The 11228-nt window shown below is 43.0% G+C and overlaps 1 long non-coding RNA gene across 1 annotated transcript; it reads right to left on the minus strand.

Annotated features, from left to right (window-relative positions):
- Nucleotides 1–623: 623 nt before the first annotated feature.
- On the minus strand, nt 624–5567 carry LOC122435161. The gene is made up of 4 exons (XR_006267600.1): nt 5366–5567; nt 3441–3488; nt 1399–1610; nt 624–806 (listed from the first exon to the last, which is right to left on the minus strand). It is a non-coding gene; the product is annotated as an uncharacterized LOC122435161 (long non-coding RNA).
- Between the last annotated feature and the right edge of the window lie 5661 nt (nt 5568–11228).

An 11228-nucleotide genomic window follows, 5' to 3' on the forward strand; every position in this document is an offset into this window, starting at 1 on the left:
AAAGTTATTGTTTATTTTCCATTAGTCAGATCAATGCATGGTTCAGTTCAGTTCAGTCGCTCAGTCGTGTCCGACTTTGCGACCCTATGAACCGCAGCACGCCAGGCCTCCCTTCCCTGTCCATCACATACTCCCAGAGTCTACCCAAAGCCATGTCCATTGAGTCGGTGATGCCATCCAATCATCTTGTCCTCTGTTGTCCCCTTCTCCTCCTGCCCTCAATATTTCCCAGCATCAGGGTCTTTTCAAAGGAGTCAGCTCTTCACATCAGGTGACCAAAGTATTGGAGTTTCAGCTTCAACATCAGTCCTTCCAATGAACATTCAGGACTGATCTCCTTTAGGATGGACTGGTTGGATCTCCTTGCAGTCCAAGGGACTCTCAAGAGTCTTCTCCAACACCACAGTTCAAAAGCATCAATTCTTGGGCACTCAGCTTTCTTTATAGTCCAACTCTCACATCCATACATGACCACTGGAAAAACCATAGCCTTGACTAGACGGACCTTTGTTGGCAAAGTAATGCTTCTACTTTTAAATATGCTGTCTAGGTTGGTCATAGCTTTCTTCCAAGGAGTAAGCGTCTTTTAATTTCATGGCTGCAGTCACCATCTGCAGTGATTTTGGAGCCCAGAAAAATAAAGTCAGCCACTATTTCCACTGTTTCCCCATCTATTTGCCATGAAGTGATGGGATCGGATGCCATGATGTTAGTTTTCTGAATAGTAAATGCATAGTAAATTGTGTTATTCAGCTTCTTCAAAGCCAGGCGGACTTCCCTGATAGCTCAGTTGGTAAAGTATTGGCCTGCAATGCAGGAGACCCCAGTTTGATTCCTAGGTCAGGAAGATCCACTGGGGAAGTGATAGGCTACCCATTCCAATATTCTTGCATTTCTCTTGTGGCTTAGTTGGTAAAGAATCTGCCTTCAATGTGGGAGACCTGAGTTCCATACCTGGGTTGGGAATATTCCCTGGAGAAGGGAATGGCTACCCACTCCAGTATTCTGGCCTGGAGAATTCCATAGACTGCATAGTCCAGGGGTCACAAAGAGTTGGACACAACTGAGTGGCTTTCACTTTCACTTTCAAAGCCAGGCATTATGAGGCAAGTGCTTGGGGCTGGTGCACTGGGAACACCCAGAGGGATCGGGTGGAGAGGGAGGTGGGAGGGGGGATCGGGATGGGGAATACATGTAAATCCATGGCTGATTCATGTCAATGTATGGCAAAAACCACTACAATATTGTAAAGTAATTAGCCTCCAACTAATAAAAATAAGTGGAAAAAACAATATCATTTGGGGAAATATCCCTTTGGACTGTAAAAAACAAAAACAAAAACAAAAAACAAAGCCAGGCATTACATTTTAAAGCTTCCAATGCAAAGTCTTATCTCACCTTGAGGATTCTGGTTTCACCTTGTGGGATTCTCCACACAAGTCTGCAGCAGACAACCTGAGATGGCTTGATATCTCCTGCTTCCATCCAGATGCTGCACTTGTTGGTGAGATTGTAAGATGCATTTCCTGGAGATTTTTCCTTCAATCAGTTCACTTGCTCAAATCAACATTCACAGCGTGCTTACTGTGGCCCAGGTGCTGAGTTGGATGCTGGGAATACAAAAATAAAAATGATAATCCCTACCCTATCAGGAGCTCCCAGTCTAGAAAAACCCATGAATACATGAGCAGATAAGCAGAAAACAATGTGAGAAGAGCCCCAGTGGAGGTGAGCACAGAATGTTGTGGGAACATTAAGAAAGAGTCACAGCAGGGAAGTAGGATAGGAAGAATGTTCAGGAAATCTTTCTCAAAGAAGATACACCTGTGATAACTTTGTATACGTGGGGTCACAAAGAGTCAGACACGACTGAAATGACTTAGCACACATGCACATTAGTTTTGATAGTGTGACCGGCATCTTCGATCTCTAGCTGCACACCTCCATCCTATGTCTCCGAAATGAATCTTCTGGACAAATGTCCACTCTTTGTTTCTAACTTGTGAGCACCATGGCTCCACTCTCCATTAGTGTAAGAAGAGCCTTATTTGTTTATGTGCTTAAATAGACAAGAGACACAGGTAACAGTGGTTACCACTGAGAAGTACAATGGAGTTTACAGGGAACAAGTTTTAATTTTTGATGTATGCCTCTGTACCCTTTGCATTATTTTTATAATGAGAATATTTTACTTTTATAATTAAAAAAATATTTTCTTGGGTGTGCTGTATGGTATGTGGGATCTTAGTTCCCCAACCAGGAATTGAACCTCGCCCCTTGCATTGGAAGCACAGTCTTAACCACTGCACCATCAGGGAAGTCCTGACTTTTATAATTTTGATAAACTTATTGAAGTAAACCTTTATATACAGAAAAGTGCACAAATCATGTTAGTGAATTTTCATAAAGTAAATACAGCCATTGTAACCATCACCCAGGTTGAACAGTTGTAGATTTTTACTAGCATCTTGGAAGTCCACCTCTTGTCTCCTTCCAATCACCTCCACTTCTCACAAAGGTAACCACTATTCTGCCTCCTATCACCAAAGAATCATTTTGACTAAGATTGCCAGTTGTTCCTTATCCTCACTAGCAGTTGATATCATCAGCATTATTTATCTTAGCCCTTCTAACAAGTCTGTAGTATCATCTCATTGTAGTTTTGATTTGACTAATGGGGCTTTCCATGTGGCGCTAGCGATAAAGAACTCGCTTGCCAATGCAGGTTAGTAAGAGACATAGGTTCAATCTCTGGATCGGGAAGATCCCTGGAGGAGGGCAGGCCAACTCACCCCAGTATTCTTGCCGGTATTCTTGCCTGAAGAATCCCAAGGATAGAGGAGCCTGGCAGGCTACATAGGGTCGCAAAGAGTCAGACATGACTGAAGCAACTTAGCATGCACACAGTGGCTAATGATGTTGACCATCGCTGCATGTGCTCATTTGCTATCCACATGTCTACTTGCGTGCTAACATCCTCCATAAATATAGAACATAATCATTTAAGAAAATTATTTGAAAATAATAATTATTTTATAATTATTATCACATAATAATATATAATATACTATTATATATTATAATTGTTATATAATTAATAATTATTATCACAAACAATAATTGAATAATAAATAAGTAAAAATAATAAATAATAACAAATATTATTAATGATAGCTATTATTTCAAACAATCCCCTCAAAAGGGATATCCTTTGAGTGTAACAATTCTTCCAAGAGGCAGATTAGGGTGGTGGAAACAGCCAGATCTCAGTAGCAGGCATTTCAGACTACCCATATGTGCTGTGGGATCTTAGGCATATCTTTGAACCTCTTTGTGCCTTGGTTGCTTTGCCTATGAAGCAAAGATAATAATAGTTCTTGCTTTATAGGCTGGGTCTGAGGATTAGATGAGAAAATTATGCAAGGTTCTATGCTTCATACCTGAGACGGCCAGTGTTCATCAGTGTCTCTCTACCCTTCTGGCAAAACCTGGAAAGAGGCAAGAAAGAGAAGGTTGTCCTTGAGGCAGTCAACAGTTTAGTATCTGAGGGAGAATGGATTAGAGATTCCTTTCTCTAGCTCTAAGGGAAAAAAAACTCTAGAGTTGTGTTCTGGGGGGTAGGATTCTGTCCCCTCACTTCCTGCTGCCTCCGCATCTCCAGCCCACCAAGCAGTAGGAGCAACCTGCTTTGAAGGAAATTCTAGAAGAAATTCTAGTCATAACTGGGCTTTTGGACAGTTTAAACACCTCCTGCCATGTGTCTAGCAGACAGACACAAGCCCCATGGCATCTTTCTGTATAAGTCCCCCAGGTTCTCCCATTGATGTTTCCTGTAGCAGGACTGGGCTTCCCTGGTGGCTCTCCTGCCTGCCAATGCAGGAGACACAGGAGACCTGGGTTTGATCCCTGGGTAGGGAAGATCCTCTGGAGAAGGACATGGCAACCCACTCCAGTATTCTTTCCTGGGAAATCCCACGGACAGAGGAGCCTGGTGGGCTACAGTCCAGGGCTACATGTCCAGAGCTGGACATGACTGAGTGACTGCTGCTGCTGCTGCTAAGTCACTTCAGTCATGTCCAACCCTGTGCGGCCACATAGACGGCAGCCCACCAGGCTCCCCCATCCCTGGGATTCTCCAGGCAAGAACACTGGAGTGGGTTGCCATTTCCTTCTCCAATGCGTGAAAGTGAAAAGTGAAAGTGAAGTCACTCAGTCGTGTCCAACTCCCAGCGACCCCATGGACCACAGCCTACAGGCTCCTCCATCCATGGGATTTTCCAGACAAGAGTACTGGAGTGGGGTGCCATTGCCTTCTCCGGACTGGGTGACTAAACAACAACAATAATGGCAGGACTGCACAAAGGCCCTTGTGCTTGATATCAAGTAGTTAGTGTCTGTTCAGCAAATATTTGCCCAGGACTTAGCAAGCACTACGCTCTCTGATATGTCTGAGGAACCAAAATGAGAAAGAAAAGAGTGTTAGTAAAGGAGAAAAGCATGGAGGAGGAAAGTTCCTGGAAGAGGTGACACTGGTGGAATTTTCTGGATGAGGGAAGAATGCTTTCCAGGCACAGGGCCTAACCCAGTCAATAACCCAGAGGCTGGAGCCCGTGGGCTGTCTCTCTTCCTGAGTCTGCAGTCTCGGGACCACAGCCCTGCTCTGGGCTCTGCACAGTAGCTATCCCAGGGTTTTCCAATGTGCCCTTAAAATGGAGCATCACCTTATGAGGACTTTCTAGTAAAAACATCCTCTTTGTTCCAGGGTAAAGGGTCTCAGGGATCAAGTGCTGCATGGGTGGGTAAATTTGGGGGCACCCTTCGCTCTTCAGAAATTAGCCTGATATGCTGGAACATAAAAGACCTGTCTGTGTGCTTTCTAGCTCATTTTTTACCTTCCTCACTACAGTCTCAGACTACCTTCTGCATTTCCCCCAGAGTCCAGAACTTCAGTAAACTGGTTCTTAGCTCTTATTCCCCTGAATTTTTCCATGTAGCCTCTCCCTGGGGCCCTAATCTATCTCTACCTTAATCCTTCTTCTTGACTTAATCTGTCCAGGGTTCTCTCTTCTCCCTGCCCCCACCTCAGCTTCTAACTGTTCTCCTCCAGGCTTTCTTCTTCAGTTCTGACTAAAGGCTCAGGCAGTCCCTCCCAGACCCCTCCTGCATCTGTTCCAACAACCCCTTGGGGCTATTTCTCAAATGAGAGCTTCTGCTCCTAACTCGTGTCCTAGGTCTCTTCCCAGGAGACTGTCCTCTTCATGGGGACTGACTCGGGTGCCCTCCAGTTCTCCAACAGTGTCTCCTAGGGCAGCCTCAAGGCTTTTGAAATGGGGAAACTGAGGCTCAGAAAAGGGGGATGACTTACCAGGGTCCAGCAGCAATTTAATAACAGAGTAAAACTAGCCCAGGCCTTCAGACTTCTAGCCAATGCTCTTTCCCAGGAATCAGGCTGCCTCTCAGAAGGCTCCGATCTTCTTGCTGCCATTAGCTCCCACCCACTGACTGCACCAGGCACCCATCTCTCTCAGCACTTCCTTCCTGACCCACTTCATTAAGACTGAAGCTGGCCTGTCCAAGCTTCTGACTCAGCAGCCCAGCAAAGAACATCCAGCCCTGTCTGCATCTGATTAAGGGAACACTGGAGGCAGGAAGCCTTTTTTTTTCCCTCTGGCAGGGTGGGGGATGCAAAAGAAGTTGGGGGAGTCAATGAAATGGTAAGATGTCAGGGACTACAAGGAAGGGGTGGGAGGTGAAAATGTTATATCAAAACATTTAGAATTCTGAAGACATTCCTGACTGTCCAGAGATCAAGACTCTGAGCTTCTACTGTAAGGGGCACAGAGATCCTGCACACTGCATGTTTTGGCCAAATATATATATATATATGTGTGTGTATATATATATATATATATATATATATGTATATATATATATATATATATATGGAAAAAGTTCAAAAGGAAAAAAAAGGTAGTAATATCCCTTTAAGAATTAAAAAATAATAATTTAAGATTTCTAGTTAAATACATTTGGGTAACAAAAATATATTTACTGACTTAGAAGGACCCCTGTGATACAGTTAGTGCAAATATCATGGCAAAAATAGAATGTTCCCATAGTTCTACTTCTGTAAAAATAAGTTGAGCGTGTCCCCAAAGTGCCTATGAGCAGTAGTTAGAAATTGGCTGTATGTTCCCCTCAACTCTCTGCACCCATGTTAATTTTTGCCCAGAGATTAATGGTTGACAAAGACCACAACCTTGGAGAGCTGCTGTAACACAGGCTTTCACTTTCAAATAAATGGAGCCGAGAATTTTTCTCTTTCACAATGTGCCACAGTGAATGGTGCCATCTTGTTCAATGTGGATATATTTTTATTTTTTAATATATTTATTTGTTTACTGGGTGCACTGGGTCTTAATTGCACCATGCAGGATCTAGTTCCCTGACCAGGGATCAAACCCTGGCCCCCTGCATTGGGAATGGAGAGGCTTAGCCACTAGACCACCAGGGAAGTCCCTGTTCAGTGTGGATCTGGAATGGCTCCCACCAGAAAACATCTACATCTAATGCAACATCTAACCCAGTCAAGGGTTTTGACATCAAGATATTTTCTGACTGGGAGGAGCAGGAAGCTCTGGGGCCCCCTATTGTCACAGGATCACTGATGCCTACAGACCTCTTTCTTGACATGAGGGTCCCAACTATATCTAAAGCCTGTTCAAATAAGCAACAGGACTGACACTTGCAGTGGTTTGAATAGCGTCACCGCTCCCTGCCAAATTCTTGTCCTCCTGGAATCTGTGAATGTGAACTTAGTTGGAAATAGAATCTTTGTGCAGATATTAGTTAAATTAAGATCAGATCATACTGAAGTAGGATGGGCCCTAGTTCAATGACTGATGTCTTCACATGAAGAGGAAAATTTGGACATGGACTCAAATTGAGGGAAGATGGCAATGTGAGGATGGAGGCAGAGACTGGAGTGATGTGGCCAAAAGCCAAGGAATGTCAAGGGTTGCTGGTTGTCACCAGAAGCTGAAAGAGGCCAAAAAGGATTCTTCCCTAGAGTCTTCGGAGGGAGCACGTCCCTGCCAAAACCTTGATCTCAGACTTCTGGCCTCCAGAACTGTGAAAGACTACATTTCTGTTGTTTTAAGCCACTCAGTTTGTGGCACTGTATTAAAGCAGTCATTGGAAAACAATACCAAACATAACTGAAAAAAAAAATGCTCCATCTTCCGAAATGTTGCTCCAGTTGAGACGTGAGGCGAAAGATGCTCATCAACAGAGGACACACTCTCAAGCCTGGGGACTGTGTGGTCCCTCAGGTTATGCTCTACACTGGTCTATACATGCATAGAGAAATAAATCTGGAAAGAACCCAAGACTTGTTTTTGAGTGATAAATTCTGGGAGATTTTTATCTTTTTGTTTTACCTTGTATTTTCTAAGTTTCCCACATGGCTATGCATTGCTTGTGTAAAATATATGTATATACATCTACCTGGCATCTACTTATCCATCTACTGATCTTTAATTACTAGTATGCTTATATACTCAAAGAATTTTCCAAGTCAGATAGCCTTAGATTACCTTCATTTCTTGTGGATCCAAGGCTAGGAACTACTCCTGAGAAGCCCAGTGATGGGGAGTGTAGACAATAATAAAACCCTGTATCTGTGTGGTATTCCATGCTTTTTAAAGAGCATTCCTCATCAATCCATTCAATGCCATACCCCCCTCTGGTGGATAAAGAATCTGAGACTCATAGGGTTGTTGAGGAGCTTGTTTAAGGTTTCATAGATAATAACTCATGGGGCTGTGACTAGCACTCATGGTCCCAACACCTGGTCCAGTAGCACTTTCTAGAAGGTAAGATCTATAAAGACACTGCTTTTTGTCTGTCTTGTTCTCCTAGCCCTTGTATCTCCAGAACTTAGAATGGTGCCAGGTATACAGTAGGTGATCAGTACCTTTTCATTGAATGGATGTGACAAAAGCAAGCTCCTCCCTAGAAGCATTTTCTGCTACTAAGAACATTTTTGTTCAGACCAAGCTTCATGCTCTGCAGAAGATACCCCACTCTCTTCTCAGTCCCTGTCCTTCCATACAACCTGCTCCTCTGCCCCCATCCCCCAAAGGGTAGCTAATTTCTAGGGCTGACCTCTCAGATCACCTATAGGGATAACCCCAAGTGGTGTGGTTCAAAGTGAGTATGGAAAAGGCTCCTCATCCAAAAATAATGCCCCTCAACAAAAAGATCCAGGGTCAAGAGGAGGGCAGGCTTTGCCAGTGGGTGGAGTTGTCAACCTCAGAATGATTTATTTGGTTCTGAGACAAGGAATAGGACATATCAAGAAATACTGACACACAATATGGGGACTATAGCCAATATTTTATAATACCTGTAAATGAAAAGTAACCTTTAAAAATTTTATACAGATATTAACACAGAGAAAAGACATACACACAGAGGAAATGGCAGCAAGGTGGATGGAGAAGAGTCTCAGCTCAGAAAGAGGACATGAGAAGTACAGAAAATGTGTAAAAGTGAGTCAAGAAGGAAGACTTGGTGAAACAATGGGAAAAAGGAAGCGGGGTGGGGCAGGCGGAAAACACTCCCGCCTAGCCCATCATCTTTGCCCAACCCCCAGTCCTCACATTCTCTCCTAAGGATACCCCTCCCACCGCCCTCCACACAGGTGACATCTTCCCACAAGGCCTTGTGTGTGGGGTGGGGTGGAGGGGTGACTCCCCGAAGGCAGGCTTTGTACAGAGGGGCTGGCTGCCACCCCAAGTCTCCTTTATTTAAGTGCAAATTTCTGGGAAACTTTAAAGCTGCTCCCTGCCCTGCCCTGGGGGGTTTCCCAGGTGGCTTAGTGGTAAAGAATCATTTCAGTGCAGGAGACAAAGGTTCTATCCCTGGGATAGAAGATCTCCTGGAGAAGGAAATGGCAACCCAATCCAGTATTCTTGCCTGGAAAATTCCATGGACAAAGGAGCGTAGCAGGCTACAGTCCACAGGGTCCCAAAGAGTCAGACACTGACCAACTGAGCGACTAAACAACAGTAACAAAGCCCTGCCTCAGAGGGTGTGGGTGTGGCTATTTTCCAGGCTGAGAAGGACTGTTTCTGGAAGCCCAGAAGCCAAGGACTTCAATTGGAGAAGGGGAGGGAGTGGGGGCTTCTGAGCACAGAGGTCAGGGAGCAGAGCTCTGGGGACCCTTTAGGATTTCACAATTCTCCTTTTCCCTGACCTTTTCCCATTTACCCAGGACAACAAAAGGAAGCTTAAAAAGAATTATGGGCCAATTAACTGAAGGTAAGGAAGTTGCTTAAAAAGGAATGCCCACACCCGGGCACTATTGTCTTAATTAAAGACCATTCCTGGCTAATTTATTTGAGGAGAAGAGGGGTGCTGTTTTCACCGCAAAAGATTTCAAGAGATCATATATTGACGTGGTTCAATTACTAATTCTCAGATTTTTGTACTTTCAAACAAAAGACCTGTCTCAAAATCTACTCCCAACTGTGAGCAAAACAGACATTTGCAGCTTAAGACACAAGAATTTTCCATCCATGGAGTGGGTATCCATAAAGTTGATGAACAAGGAAAATTACTGCATTTTCAGAGTTAGCTCCTCTGAAACCGGAAATGTGACAGAGCTGACTTAGAGCTAAGACTTTCTCTTACTCCTGTAAGAAAGAGGAAAGGCTATGTGCAAGGTAGCAGTGATGTGCAAAAACCACAGTAGAGGTTTTGTAAAGAAGAGCAATTGTGGCTTTTGCACAAGTTATTCCTAAACCGAGGCTGGGGACAGCATATGACACCTTTCAAAGCCGCTTCTGGACTGGTATTTCACTGAAATGAAGAAGATCTCTGAGCAAGACCGGAAAGCCAAAACTCTGTTTCATGACCTCTGCAGGAAAGTAATGGTTGCATTATGGAACATTCTAGAATGCAGGCTCAAACCGTGGCATGGAAGAACAGTAGGCCTTTTTGGGTGGGAGGGGGAGAGGCAGGGAAAATATAATTCCCAATTAGGTTTCTGATAGATTTTCCACTCTCTCTCCCCACCCCCTCACTTACTTCTGTGCTTCTTCTTTAGCCATCTCCTCTAGCACAGGGGATTTGATTCAATAGCTGGAAAAAAGGATATAGAGGAAACAGAGGAAAAAAGGTAATGTCAATCTCAGGAAGTCCAGAATATTTTTTAATCAAAGCTGCCTGCATATATAGAGAATCTACATCACGTACCCATTATACTGGGAGTGCCCCTAAGTAAATCAGGCCCTTGGATGTAGCCTTGGAAAAGAGTTTCACAGTAAATATTGTTTTAGAAATAATCTGTATTTGGATAAGAAGAAAAGAAGACAAGTTAACTAGGTGAACAGAAGGAAATCACCAATGAGTAAGAAAATGAACAGGGAAAGCAAAGAATTGACCTGATACAGTAGAATGAATTTCTTTTGTCCCTCATGGGCTTTCTTGGACTGACTTAAGCTCCTATAGGATAAACTAGGAATTTTTTGTTGTTGCACCACACAACATGCAGGATCTTATTTCCCTGATCAGGGATTGAACCCATGCCCCCTGCAGTGGAAGCATGGAATTTTAACCACTGGACTGCCAGGGAAGTCCCAGGAATGTTTTAAACAGCTAACTCTTATAAACAGCATTAGGCCCAGACAACTTCATAAATGAAATCTTTCAAACTTTCAAGGAACAAATAATCTTGATACTTTAAAAAATGTTCTAGAATAGTGAAAATTAAGATCTCCATTTTCAAATCAAAGCTGGTATAATATTAATATCGAGTTCTAAATAAAGAAAAACCTAATTTAACACTTCAGGAAATTAGAAAAAGGAAAAAAACTAACTCCAAAGTTAGCAGAATGAGGGAAATAACAAAGATTAGATGTAAGTGAAACTAAAAATAAATAGGAAAAAACCAACAAAATTAAGTTGGTTTTTTGAAGAGAGAAACAAAACTAACTCTTAGCTAGACTAAGAAAAAAAGAGAGAAGACTCAAATAAATAAAATCAGAAATGAAAGAAAAGACATATATATTGAAAGGACATGTAACAACTGATGCCACAGAAATAAAAAGGATCATAAGAGACTAGTATGAAGAATTATACACCAACAAACTGGATAACCTAGAAAAATGGATACATTCTTAGACACATATAACCTGCTAAGTCTGAATCAGCAAGAAACAGAA

The sequence above is a fragment of the Cervus canadensis genome, chromosome X, assembly GCF_019320065.1.
Source record: "Cervus canadensis isolate Bull #8, Minnesota chromosome X, ASM1932006v1, whole genome shotgun sequence".
In the NCBI taxonomy this organism is placed as follows: domain Eukaryota; kingdom Metazoa; phylum Chordata; class Mammalia; order Artiodactyla; family Cervidae; genus Cervus; species Cervus canadensis.